We start from the raw sequence: 14,785 nt of genomic DNA on the forward strand, positions 1-14,785 counted from the left end.
TTACTGCATTTGTGTTTATTTTTTTCCATATGGTTGTTATTTTATTATAATAAAAGTGAAGCGCTATACCTACAAGGGTCATACAGCGCAGCGGGGCAGGAAAGAATACAGGGGTATTGGGTAGCAAGGGGAAGAGGCATTATTAATATCTTTATTTCTACCAGTACATGTACAAGGTATACAAGTACATGTACAAGGTATACAAGTACATGTACAAGGTATACAAGTACATGTACAAGGTATACAAGTACATGTACAAGGTATACAAGTACATGTACAAGGTATACAAGTACATGTACAAGGTATACAAGTACATGTACAAGGTATACAAGTACATGTACAAGGTATACAAGTACATGTACAAGGTATACAAGTACATGTACAAGGTATACAAGTACATGTACAAGGTATACAAGTACATGTACAAGGTATACAAGTACATGTACAAGGTATACAAGTACATGTACAAGGTATACAAGTACATGTACAAGGTATACAAGAACATGTACAAGGTATACAAGTACATGTACAAGGAATACAAGTACATGTACAAGGTATACAGACCATAGCTGACATCAGTGACATACTACTATATGGAAAGCCCTTTGCTATGCTGAGCATTTCCCGCAAATTAGGTCAGTTTTGTCCCAGGATGCGACCCACACCAGTCCACTAACACCCTGGATGTGACCCATACCAGTCCACTAACACCCAGGATGTGACCCACACCAGTCCACTAACATCCACTATGTGACCCACACCAGTCCACTAACACCCAGGATGCGACCCACACCATTCCACTAACACCCAGAATGCCACCCACACCAGTCCACTAACACCTAGGATGTGACCCACACCAGTCCATTAACACCCAGGATGTGACCCACACCAGTCCACTAACACCCAGGATGTGACCCACACCAGTCCATTAACACCCAGGTACCTACTTTACTAATGGGTGAACATGGGCAGCAGGTGTCTCATGGATACACATCCCTAATGTTTTCCAGCCGTACTGGAGGAGATTCGAACCTCGAACCTCAGTGTGTGAGCCGAGTGCACTCGAGATTTTGTTTTCTTATTCGCCGGTACTCTCCCGGCCCGGGTCTTTTCCAAGTAGTGGTGACCCGGCCTTGACTCCCTATCTGGGGAGTATCTCGAGATCTAAGTCTCCCATGGGAGGAGGTACAAGTACCCCCTCATCTTTGGGACCAAGTGTCCCCAGGCCTAGCCATAGTCCCCGCCCTCACGGGGCTGGTAGGGAGAAGCTAGACCTCTGGTCTGTTACCAGCTTAATATAGAATACCTATTCATGAATATTAAAGCTGCAAATACAACGTAGAGTTTCTTACCAATGAAAAGTTACCATGTAATGTATACACTGAAATGTATGCCAGTTATATTTGGAATTTTAGGTGATAAAGTTGTATGAACATGTATATCTCATATTTATTTTTCATTATCAAACGTAGGAATTTTATAGAAATTTGATCAAAAACTGTATTGCTTAATAACAAAAATAATTTCTTGGATGTTTTTTTTTTGTGGGGGGGGGGGGTTAGTGAGTCCTGACGCAGCTCTCCTCCGTTTCGAGTTCCCCCTCTCTACCCCCCCCCAAAAAAAAAAAGAAAATAACACCTTACTGCGTCCAGAAAAGTTACAACTTAGTATGCCCCACTGTACAGCCACCGCTGTTTTGGGGGCCGGAAACTTCAGCCAAAATGTCATCTAAGACCGAAATCAAAGCTGCAAGTTAGAAGCACAGATGAATTTTAGCTATGGATTGTAGGAAATACTTCTCTAGCTTTATTGGTCAGGAAGTAGAATGACGTAGACAGTGACGTATCAGCGTGGCCCGGTGGCCTGGTGGCTAAAGCTCCCGCTTCACACACGGAGGGCCCGGGTTCGATTCCCGGCGGGTGGAAACATTTCGACACGTTTCCTTACACCTGTTGTCCTGTTCACCTAGCAGCAAATAGGTACCTGGGTGTTAGTCGACTGGTGTGGGTCGCATCCTGGGGGACAAGATTAAGGACCCCAATGGAAATAAGTTAGACAGTCCTCGATGACGCACTGACTTTCTTGGGTTATCCTGGGTGGCTAACCCCCTGGGGTTAAAAATCCGAACGAAATCTTATCTTATCTTATCTTACTTGTTTGTTTAATTCACGTTAAGCGCTAAACCCATGTGGGACATTCAGCACAAGAAGTGTTGGAGGCGTCATCCTTCGTTTGTTAAGTGCGAGACTGACGTACTTCCTGTTTGTACTCACTCAACATTCACTATATTTTGAGTTGTCACCAGAAAATTATAATGGAATGAATACATAGCTTAAGGAATAGGAATGACAGGGTCACGCAACCAAGAGAGAGTGAAACCAATAGCACACATTTGAGAGGTGGAGACAGGAGCTGAGACTCGACCTTTGCAACCACAATTATGTGAGTACAATACATTCTCACACACACACACGCACACACACAGGCACACACACACACACACACACACACACACACACACACAAACACACACACACACACACACACAAGATCTTGGGGTGAGTATAACACCGAGCATGTCTCCGGAAGCACACATCAATCAGATAACTGCTGCAGCATATGGGCGCCTGGCAAACCTGAGAACAGCATTCCGATACCTTAGTAAGGAATCATTCAAGACACTGTACACCGTGTATGTCAGGCCCATACTGGAGTATGCAGCACCTGTTTGGAACCCGCACTTGATAAAGCACGTCAAGAAACTAGAGAAAGTACAAAGGTTTGCGACAAGGTTAGTTCCAGAGCTAAGGGGAATGTCCTATGAGGAAAGATTAAGGGAAATCGGCCTGACCACACTGGAGGACAGGAGGGTCAGGGGAGACATGATAACGACATATAAAATACTGCGTGGAATAGACAAAGTGGGCAAAGACAGGATGTTCCACGGAGGGGACACAGAAACAAGAGGCCACAATTGGAAGTTGAAGACACAAATGAGTCAGAGAGATAGTAGGAAGTATTTCTTCAGTCATAGAGTTGTAAGGCAGTGGAATAGCCTAGAAAATGACGTAGTGGAGGCAGGAACCATACACAGTTTTAAGACGAGGTTTGATAAAGCTCATGGAGCGGGGAGAGAGAGGGCCTAGTAGCAACCGGTGAAGAGGCGGGGCCAGGAGCTAGGACTCGACCCCTGCAACCACAAATAGGTGAGTACAAATAGGTGAGTACACACACACACACACACTGCAGCATACGGGCGCCTGGCAAACCTGAGAATAGCGTTTCGATACCTTAATAAGGAATCGTTTAAGACACTGTACACTGTGAATATTAGGCCCATACTGGAGTTTGCAGCACCAGTCTGGAACCCACACCTGGTCAAGCACGTCAACAAGTTAGAGAAAGTACAAAGGTTTGCAACAAGGCTAGTTCCAGAGTTCAGGGGAATGTCGTACGAGGAAAGGTTGAGGGAAATCGGACTGACGACACTGGAGGACAGAAGGGTCAGGGAAGACATGATAACAACATACAGGATACTGCGTGGAATAGACAAGGTGGACAGAGACAGGATGTTCCAGAAAGGGGACACAGAAACAAGGGGTCACAATTGGAAGCTGAAGATTCAGACGAGTCACAGGGACGTTAGGAAGTATTTCTTCAGTCATAGAGTCGTCAGGAAGTGGAATAGCCTAGCAAGTAAAGTAGTGGAGGCAGGAACCATACATAGTTTTAAGAAGAGGTATGACAAAGCTCAGGAAGCAGAAAGGGAAAGGACCTAGTAGCGATAAGTGAAGAGGCGGGGCCAGGAGCTGAGTCTCGACCCCTGCAACCACAATTAGGTGAGTACAATTAGGTGAGTAAGCATTCCATCTTTCACTTTCTCTCTCTCTCTTCTCTCTCTCTCTCTCTCTCTCTCTCTCTCTCTCTCTCTCTCTCTCTCTCTAACACACACATTGTCTCTTATGAGGTATATATAAAAGCGGTTTATCGTGCGACTTTAGACAGTTGATAAACGAAGTGTGTTGAACGCTGAATAATAATATTAATTTTTCTTGTTAAAGCATCGATTATCAAGTGATCATTTAGCTTCTCCTCAATACTACTCACTGAGCCAGGTGTCAGCCACCACGTCCCAGTATTCCTGGTCAGGCATCCACCAAGTGAGCCAGGTGACGACCATGTGAGCCAAGTGTTCATCAAGTGAGCCAGATATCCACTAAGTGGGGACATCATTACTACAATTTGGTACATTTACAACAGTGGAGTGTGATACCAAATATGGACTCGGGAGTTCCAGTTTTGGTGCGTTTACTGCGGGTGTGGGCGTGGGTGATCAGGCTTATGGGAGGCTTTCCCTACTGCTGGGACTCCCACACCACCACACCTGGTGACTCTGGTCACCACCAAACTCTTCAGTCTCACCATGCTCGGCCTTTTCACATCTCGTCAGGCAATACAACAGTTGCTCTTCCTCGCCACAATCACCACACTGACCATCAAACAAGAGACAACATCAACAACCCGCCCCACGGAGGAGGGTTGCAATTTTCAAAGCCTGGGCAATGTTCAGAATGTGACACAATATTTCCCAGCCTACGTTCCAGCAGGTTTCACACTCTCTGGTCTTACTGTACAGCCATAATATACTTGCAAATATTCACAATACTTATTATCATGTTTTATCTAAACTGGGAAAAACTATTTCTCGGTCTGGCTAACACCTTAAAAACGATGAAATCCATAGCTACAGTGGTAGATATTTTGACATCTATAATCCTGTATGCTCACCTGGTGAAAAATGGCAGTGAACTGGGTGTGAGGGAAAAGTAGGTGTAAGTGGGGTTAAGGTTGTTCGGGCAACCAGGAACCATTAGTTACGTCGCGTGCACCCCCCCCCCCTCCTCTCTGGCGGGCTGGGGCGAAACTAGTTCCTGGTGTCCGATTTGTTAGTTTCTACTCCTGGTAATATTGACCTTACCTGGTGTGGGTTGAAGTTTGGAGAGTCACTTCACCTCCACTCTTCTCCTAATCAGGTAGGGTGATATACCAGGAGTATCACTGTTTGTTTCTTTATTTTGTTTGCTGGTTACCAGTAATGATTTTGGCATTTATCATTCTTTTCAATTCTTAAATGTTATATTATCATAACTATGGGTAACCAGTTTATTTTCTCTTATTTACCAGCTCTGTTCCTGGCGTGGTCTTCCAGGATAGACGCCAGATAAAGGAGCAAGACCTGTTAATAATACTTATTAACATTATTCTACTACTACCGGCCCTTACCTATTCTACTTGTGCTCCATCCAAGTGGTAGGAGATTCCAGAACATCGGATTACTATCTGCCCAGGATAACCTACATAAATAACATCAGAGGAACTATCCAGGGCCATACCTACTCCTACCCCACTACAAGAACTGAAGGCCATTTTTTTTTATTATATTTAAATTTTAAGTAAAATTCTCAAAAATCATTTTTCTTGTTTTTCCTAAATCATTTCTTTATTTATTTATTTTTCCATTAGTTTCTTTTGTTCAGTTGGAAGGCGTTCCACTGACTATGGCGACCTTGCCAGGATCAGACTCTCGAAGCAACATCGTCCTGATGGTTCAACTGGTTGTGAGTATAACATTTAAGATAGAAAAGGGTGAGTTAGTTGAGGTGTCAAGTCATTACTGGTAGTCTGGTTGACTTACCGTTGTTTGGTTCTAAGGTTCGGTTTAGAAGTTTACCTATTTGTTGGACCTGGGGAACTTTGATAATAACCCCTCCTGTGTGAACCGTGTGTATTTTGCTTAGTGAAGGCTATTGAGCCCACAAGTGTATTCTTCCAGGGAGAAATATTTCATTTTCTACTTTGGGAAGTTTAAAGTGTGCGGACTGTGTCCCTCTTTTGTAACAGACGTTACTGTTAATTTTAATTAAGTCAGTTGAAGTTGGGTGCGTAATATTTCTTTTTACAAGATGGATTCTTTAGATTTCTGGTTGAAAGCTGGAAAGGAAATGGGATTTACTGGACAAAGCCTTGATAATTACATTACTGCTAAAATGGCTATTGTAAAGAAAGAGGAACGGGAAAAAGAACAGGAAAGACTAGCTCGAGAGGAGAAAAAGGAACAGGAAAGACTAGCTCGAGAGGAGAAAAAAGAACAGGAAAGACTAGCTCGAGAGGAGAAAAGACTAGCTCGAGAAGAGAAAAAGGAACAGGAAAGACTAGCTCGGGAAGATAAAATCGAACAGGAAAGGATAGCTAGAGAAGACAGAGTTCAGGCAAGAGAGGTAGCCTTCAAAATGAAGGAAATTGAAGAACAGGCTAAGCAGAGGGAGTTAGAACAATCAAGGTTGGAATTAGAAGCCAAGAAGATAGAACTATCTAAACAGAAAATAGATGAAGGGGTACTAGAATATCCTTCCCAAGAACCTAATATTAGGATGCCACAAATACCACCTTTCTCAGAACAAGATGACATAGCGGCATATATTACTCGATTCGAGAGTACTGCTACTCTCTGTGACTGGCCATCAGATTCTTGGGCTACTAGGCTTGGCTTACTACTGTCAGGTTCAGCATTAAACGTCTATTCCACTCTACCCTCTGAGGTTATTTCTAGTTATAGCCTGCTGAAGAAAGCTATACTTCAGGCTTTCAAAAAAACTACTCATCATTACAGGTCTGAGTTTAGACACGTTAAAATAACTCCTAATCAAAATTACATGCAATTCTTAACAACACTTTTCAGATTATTTGATTCGTGGATTGAAAGTGCTGAGGTTGACCACGATTTCGAATCTTTACGAGACCTGATGGTAAGAGATCAATTCCTTTCTTCTGTAAACTCTGACTTACGAATATTCATTAAAGAAAGAAACATTCATACGGCTGCGGAAATGGCACAAGCTGCTGATATATATGCGTGCGCTCATAATAACTACCCTAAAGAACGTAGCAGATATAAGCCTGTTGGGCCTAAGCAATCTGAGGGATCCAAACCCTCCATACCTAAGAATTCCACGGCCTTCACAGTAAAATGTTTCAACTGTAATGAGTGGGGTCATAGAAGGCCCGACTGTCCTAGGAAAAAAGGTGAAAATGTCGGTAAATGTTTCACTGAATCAAACATAAACGCACCTTTTAGTGAAGGTACAGTCAATGGTATGAATGTGTCAACCATTCTTAGAGACACTGGATGTTCCTGTATTGTTATCTCAAGTAAGCTTTTCCCTAACCTAGATTCTTCACGTTATAAGTCCACTAAATTAACGGACTATTTAGGAAGAAGCGATTCTTTTCCAACAGTCAGGTGTTTAGTTAGGTGCAAATGGTTCTCAGGATGGGTAGATGCCGTAGTTGCCCCGATAACCTCATGTTCTGTTTTGGTTGGGAACATACAAGGGGCTACTTTCCCATCTGAGAAGGACTGTTTGGAATTTGGAGTTTCCAAGGAAGGGTTGGAACCTAATATCTCTGTTTCTTCACAGATAGTTCCAGATGAGATTCAGTTGGATAACCTAAATCAGAGAGCTGATGGTTACAAAACTCCGTTAACACCTTTAGTAAGTCAGTCACTTGACCTGGACAACGCAGACACCAGTGGAAAACTACGTGTGGCACAATCTATACAACAACTAGACTCAATTAACGTCCTTACCAGAGCTCAGTCTAAGGTAAAACCTATCCACCCATTAGTTCTTTCCAAAGGAAAGCCAATCGAGCTGTCTCATATAGATTTAGAGGGTCTTCAAAAGACTTGTCCTTCCTTAGAGGAATCTCGGAAGTTAGCTTTAAATGGCAAGGTGACCCAGAGAAAGAAATTTTCTTACAAGTTTGAGTTCAAACACGATCTTTTGTACAAGACTATAGTGTCTGCGGACAAACCCAATGACGTTGGTCGAAGCCTGTTAGTCATTCCGCAGGATTGCCGTGAAACCATTTTAAGAATTTCTCATGACTTGCCAGTCTCTGGCCATTTTTCACATAGGAAGACCTATAATAAAATAAAGGACCTATATTTTTGGCCTAGCATGTCCTCTGACGTCTATAAGTACTGCAGATCATGTCACGTATGTCAACTTTCCACGCAGAAGGGTAGAACTAGGAGAGTTCCTATGGTAAAGATGCCTATTTTCTCAGTCCCTTTTGCAAGGGTTGCAGTAGATATAGTTGGTCCTATCACACCTCGCTCATCAGGAGGTCATAAATATATTTTAACTATGATTGACTACGCGTCCAGCTTCCCAGAGGCGGTACCCTTAAAATCCATTACGTCCATAGAAGTCGCAGAAGCCTTATTTTCTATTTTTTCACGTGTAGGTATACCTCGTGAAATTCTGTCGGATAAAGGGGCTCAATTCACTTCAGAATTAATGGAACACGTTTATCAACTTGTGGGTGTTAAACCTCTTTTCACTACACCTTACCATCCGATGTGTAACGGAAGAGTGGAGCGACAACATGCCATCCTAAAGTCAATACTAAAAAAACTATGTATTCTTAAACCAACGGACTGGCATAGATTTTTACCATGTGCTCTTTTCGCAATGCGTGAGATTCCAAGTGATTCCCTTGGTTATTCCCCTTTTGAATTGCTTTATGGGAGACAAGCTCGTGGTCCACTATCTATTTTGAATGAACTTTGGTCCAAAGATATCAAACCTGAGGTTCAAAACAGCTATCAGTTTCTTTTAGATCTAAGGGAAAGGTTGGAAGAAACCGCCGATTTGGTCAGTAAAAACCTAGAGATGTCTATGGAAACGTACAAGACCTATTTTGACCATAAAAGCTCCAAGCGTACGTTTAATGTTGGTGATGAAGTTTTAGTTCTCCTACCTGACAAATCCAACAAATTGCTAATTACCTGGCGCGGACCGTATAAAGTAGTGAAGGTCTGCAATAAGGTAGATTATATCTTGGATGTCAAGGGTAGAGAGAGAATGTATCACGTCAATATTTTGAAACGGTACCATAGAAGAGAAGTTAATCTTTGCGTAAATGCCTTTGACGAAGATACTTCTTCTTTCAGCTTGGATACAAGTGGTGATTCGTACGAATGTAGAGTTTGTATTATAGATGACGAGTCTTTTACAGAATCGAAGGAACTACTGGATATCTTAACGCATGATCCCTCACCAAAGAAGTCAAATGTCAGCATTAACAACGACTTGTCAAATAAACAAAAGTCTCAAGTAAGTGCCTTAGTAAATTCATTTTCTGACGTATTCACAGAGGTACCAGGACTTACCACCACTATTGTACACAAGATTGAATTGTCGGATCATGAACCAGTAAGGCGGAAAATCTACCCTGTTCCCGTTCACTTACGGAAAACTTTTGATAATGAGGTGGACAAACTATTTAACTTAAACATCATAGAACCTTCGAAATCAGCTTTCTGTTCACCAGTTGTTATGGTTAAGAAACCCGATAATTCTTACCGACTGGCACAAGATTTTCGTTATTTGAATACTATAACTAAATGGGATGCAGAACCCATGCCAGTAATTGATCATGACTTGTATAAATTCCATGACTGCAAATTCTTCTCGGAATTAGACATCTCACAAGCATACCATCAAGTGCCATTACACCCAGACTCGAAACCATACACTGCTTTCCCTACTCATAGAGGTCTAATGCAATATCGCACAATGCCTTTCGGCTTGGTTACCGCGTGTGCCACGTATATTAGGCTTATGAGAATAGTTCTTTCTGATCTAAAGAATGTATCAGTGTATTTTGATAATATTTATATCATGACAAATATCTGGGAAGACCATCTAAATACACTAGCGCTTGTTTTGAAAAGACTAAGAACTCACGGCCTTACAGTTAAACCACAAAAGTGCTTTCTTGGCTATCATAAGGTACAATACCTTGGGTTCATTATCTCTGATAACAACTTCTCACCACTTCCTAATAAAACCAAAGCTGTTTTAGAAAGTACGTTCCCTGCTACCAAAAAGTTATTAAGAAGTTTCCTTGGATCTGTAAACTTCTATAGAAATTTCGTACCAAATCTAAGTAGCTTAACTTCAGTTCTTACAGACTATTTGAAAAAGGGTGTCAAGGAACCTCTTAGTTGTTCTGAGGAAGCCCTCCAAAGCTTCGAAGAAATTAAGAGGATATTTTCAAACCCCCCTGTCCTAAAATTACCAGATATTAATAAAATATTTTGTCTCCGAACAGATGCCTCCCATTCTGGACTCGGGGCTGTACTACTTCAATATTATGAGGAGACACCTTTCCCAGTATCTTTCGCCAGTAAGAAGCTTCTGCCCAGAGAAGAAAGATATTCCACTGTGGAGAAAGAATGTTATGCTTTAGTATGGGGTATAAGCAGATTTAAATACTACCTATACGGTAAACCCTTTGTGCTTGAAACAGATCACAAGCCACTGATGTACTTGGAAAACTTTAAAGGGTCAAATAGCAGACTCTTGAGATGGGCTCTGGCTATTCAGCCCTATAAGTTTAAAGTCGTTTATATTTCTGGCTCTGAAAACCACTTTTCAGATTGGCTGAGCCGAGGTTGTAGTTAGTTCTTTTCCCTCTGTTCGTTGACTTATTGACTCCGTCCATAAGTTTTGGAAGGGGGTATTGTGAGGGAAAAGTAGGTGTAAGTGGGGTTAAGGTTGTTCGGGCAACCAGGAACCATTAGTTACGTCGCGTGCACCCCCCCCCCTCCTCTCTGGCGGGCTGGGGCGAAACTAGTTCCTGGTGTCCGATTTGTTAGTTTCTACTCCTGGTAATATTGACCTTACCTGGTGTGGGTTGAAGTTTGGAGAGTCACTTCACCTCCACTCTTCTCCTAATCAGGTAGGGTGATATACCAGGAGTATCACTGTTTGTTTCTTTATTTTGTTTGCTGGTTACCAGTAATGATTTTGGCATTTATCATTCTTTTCAATTCTTAAATGTTATATTATCATGACTATGGGTAACCAGTTTATTTTCTCTTATTTACCAGCTCTGTTCCTGGCGTGGTCTTCCAGGATAGACGCCAGATAAAGGAGCAAGACCTGTTAATAATACTTATTAACATTATTCTACTACTACCGGCCCTTACCTATTCTACTTGTGCTCCATCCAAGTGGTAGGAGATTCCAGAACATCGGATTACTATCTGCCCAGGATAACCTACATAAATAACATCAGAGGAACTATCCAGGGCCATACCTACTCCTACCCCACTACAAGAACTGAAGGCCATTTTTTTTTTTATTATATTTAAATTTTAAGTAAAATTCTCAAAAATCATTTTTCTTGTTTTTCCTAAATCATTTCTTTATTTATTTATTTTTCCATTAGTTTCTTTTGTTCAGTTGGAAGGCGTTCCACTGACATGGGCTCACTCTTTGGCCACCTCAACCAAGTTTCTCCTGCCCACCTCACAAGGCGATGGATAGCAAGACAGGATAAATACTTTCTGATGATACTTATTATGTTTATTGCTATTTACTCGGCAATGATAAGATATGAAGTCGAGAAAATAACTAATTTGTCTGATTCTGATTATTTTTTTCATATTTCATCTACAATATATTATCCTATTGTCGTGGGACTCTTATATGTCCATATTATTGGCTTTTATCTGATAGTTCGCGTGCTGGCTACTGTAGTGGATGACTTGCAGCGAACTCTGGAAACTGTGTGTGTGTCTGTGCTGTGTGAAGGAGAAGAGTCTCTCAGTACCAACGAAAGGTATGATAATATCCCTGATGAGAAAAATGATGGCACGGACGTAGTGCGAGCAGTATGTTGGCGTTTGATGGAGCTCTGTCAGTGTCAGGAACAATTCCTTAACTACTACTCCCTTCCAATATTGACCATGACATCACGCAGCATCGCCTATTTCATTGCAAATCTCTTCCTTATTGCCACGGGGAGAGTGGCTGTTTACAGGCTTATTTTTAGCCTGTCCAAAGCTTTTCAAATCCTAGTTTTTTTTTCGTCGCCGGACGTGATAAGAACACAGGTTAGTAATTATTATGTATTCAATTTGAATCCATTGATTACCATTTTATAGGGTATTATATTTCCCCATATTTCATGAATGCTGACATCGACCCTGATTTGAACCTATATTTATCTAACTCCTAAGCAATACTTAACCGATAACAACTGTCTTTACTACACAACAACCCAAGCCAAAATTATCCTCAATAGTGCCAGGTACATACAAAAAAATTAACTACAACTGATGCTGAGTAAGCACTACGATGACCTCCTGGCGCTCTTAGATTCCTTAAATACAACCTTCTTTTGCATTATATTTACTGAAATCAAATTTAAGCAAGACACAAGACACATCTGCGCACTACGAGAATACAAAGCCATTAACAACTGCAGGAGAGATCAAATATGTAATTATCACCTATGGTGCCTAGTGCCCCATGGCCTGGTAGCAAAAGCTTCACACGGCGAAGGTCTGGGTTCGATTCCCGGCGAAGGGATGGAAACATCGGACGTGTTTCCATACACCGGTTTTCTATGTTCACCCATCAGTACAATAGGTACCTGGGTGTTAGTGGACTGATGTGGGTCGCATCCTGGGTGTTAGTGGACTGATGTGGGGCGCATCCTGGGTGTTAGTGGACTGGTGTGGGTCGCATCCTGGGTGTTAGTGGACTGGTGTGGGTCACATCCTGGGTGTTAGTGGACTGGTGTGGGTCACATCCTGGGTGTTAGTGGACTGGTGTGGGTCACATCCTGGGTGTTAGTGGAATGGTGTGGGTCACATCCTGGGTGTTAGTGGACTGGTGTGGGTCACATCCTGGGTGTTAGTGGACTTGTGTGGGTCACATCCTGGGTGTTAGTGGACTGGTGTGGGCGGCATTTTGGGTGTTAGTGGACTGGTGTGGGTCACATCCTGGGTGTTAGTGGACTGGTGTGGGTCACATCCTGGGTGTTAGTGGACTGGTGTGGGTCACATCCTGGGTGTTAGTGGACTGGTGTGGGTGGCATTTTGGGTGTTAGTGGACTGGTGTGGGTCACATCCTGGGTGTTAGTGGACTGGTGTGGGTCACATCCTGGGTGTTAGTGGACTGGTGTGGGTCACATCCTGTGTGTTAATGGACTGGTGTGGGTGGCATTCTTGGTGTTAGTGGACTGGTGTGGGTCGCATCCTGGGTGTTAGTGGACTGGTGTGGGTCACATCCTGGGTGTTAGTGGACTGGTGTGGGTCACATCCTGGGTGTTAGTGGACTGGTGTGGGTCACATCCTGGGTGTTAGTGGACTGGTGTGGGTCACATCCTGGGTGTTAGTGGACTGGTGTGGGTCACATCCTGGGTGTTAGTGGACTGGTGTGGGTCACATCCTGGGTGTTAGTGGACTGGTGTGGGTCACATCCTGGGTGTTAGTGGACTGGTGTGGGTCACATCCTGGGTGTTAGTGGACTGGTGTGGGTCACATCCTGGGTGTTAGTGGACTGGTGTGGGTCACATCCTGGGTGTTAGTGGACTGGTGTGGGTCACATCCTGGGTGTTAGTGGACTGGTGTGGGTCACATCCTGGGTGTTAGTGGACTGGTGTGGGTCACATCCTGGGTGTTAGTGGACTGGTGTGGGTCACATCCTGGGACAAAACTGACCTAATTTGCGGGAAATGCTCAGCATAACAAGCGGCTTTCTATATAGTAGTATGTCACTGATGTCAGCTATGATCTGTATACCTTGTACATGTACTTGTATACCTTGTACATGTACTTGTATACCTTGTACATGTACTTGTATGCCTTGTACATGTACTGGTAGAAATAAAGATAGTATATTATTATTATTATTATTATTATTATTATTATAGCAAGGTTATTTATCCAAGGGCGCAATTATTATGCACAATTGTGTAGCAGCACACTGCTGACGAATCAAATATTCTCCAACAAAATAATATTTACATCAGTATTCCATACAACGAAATATTTCAAAATTGTAAATACCACAGAATGTAGATCCAAAGATTACAAGTCTCTCAGTCATTGAACATATTGTAAATAGTGTACAATACTTATAAACTGATGTGGGAATTAAGACGCCCCATGTATTGCACACGTGTCTTAATCATGATACAGCAGGTGGGACCATTTTTATGGTTGGAGATAAAGGGCGGTCGTAGTACTTTGTGGGTGGAGGAGGATTGTATGGGTTGGTAATAGGTTCTAAGTATTTGCGGTTTAGTCAGGAGAATATAGTTACAATTTATATAAAAGGTTTTTATATGGGTTGTCAGCTGGAAGTTAAAAGCACAGATGAATCTTAACTAAGGATGTTAGGAAATATTTCTTTAGCTTCTGAGTGGTCAGCAAGTGAAACGACCTAGACAATGACGTATCAAAGACAGAATGCATACTTAATTCATGCCAAGTGTTAAACCCATGTAGGCCATTCAGCACAAAATGTGGTATAGGCTTCATTCTCCGTTTTCTGAGCGCAAGACAGATATACTTCCTATTTGTACTCACACAACAGCCACGGGATTTTGAGTTGTCTCCGGAAAATTACAGTGGAATGAATACATAGCTTTAAGAGTAGGAATGACAGGGCTCACGCTGCAAGGAGAGTGAAACCAGTAGCATCCAGCTGAGTGGTGGGCCAGGAGGTGAGACTCGACCTTTGTAACCACAATTATGGGAGTACAATAAGGTGGTACTCTCTCTCTCTCTCTCTCTCTCTCTCTCTCTCTCTTACACACACACATTATCTCCTATAACGTAAAAATTAAAGCAGTTTATCATGCGACTTTAGACAGTTGATAAACATAGTATGTTGAACGATGAATAACAATATTAATC

This window comes from Cherax quadricarinatus, chromosome 100 (genome assembly GCF_038502225.1).
Source record: "Cherax quadricarinatus isolate ZL_2023a chromosome 100, ASM3850222v1, whole genome shotgun sequence".
Classification (NCBI taxonomy): Eukaryota; Metazoa; Arthropoda; class Malacostraca; order Decapoda; family Parastacidae; genus Cherax; species Cherax quadricarinatus.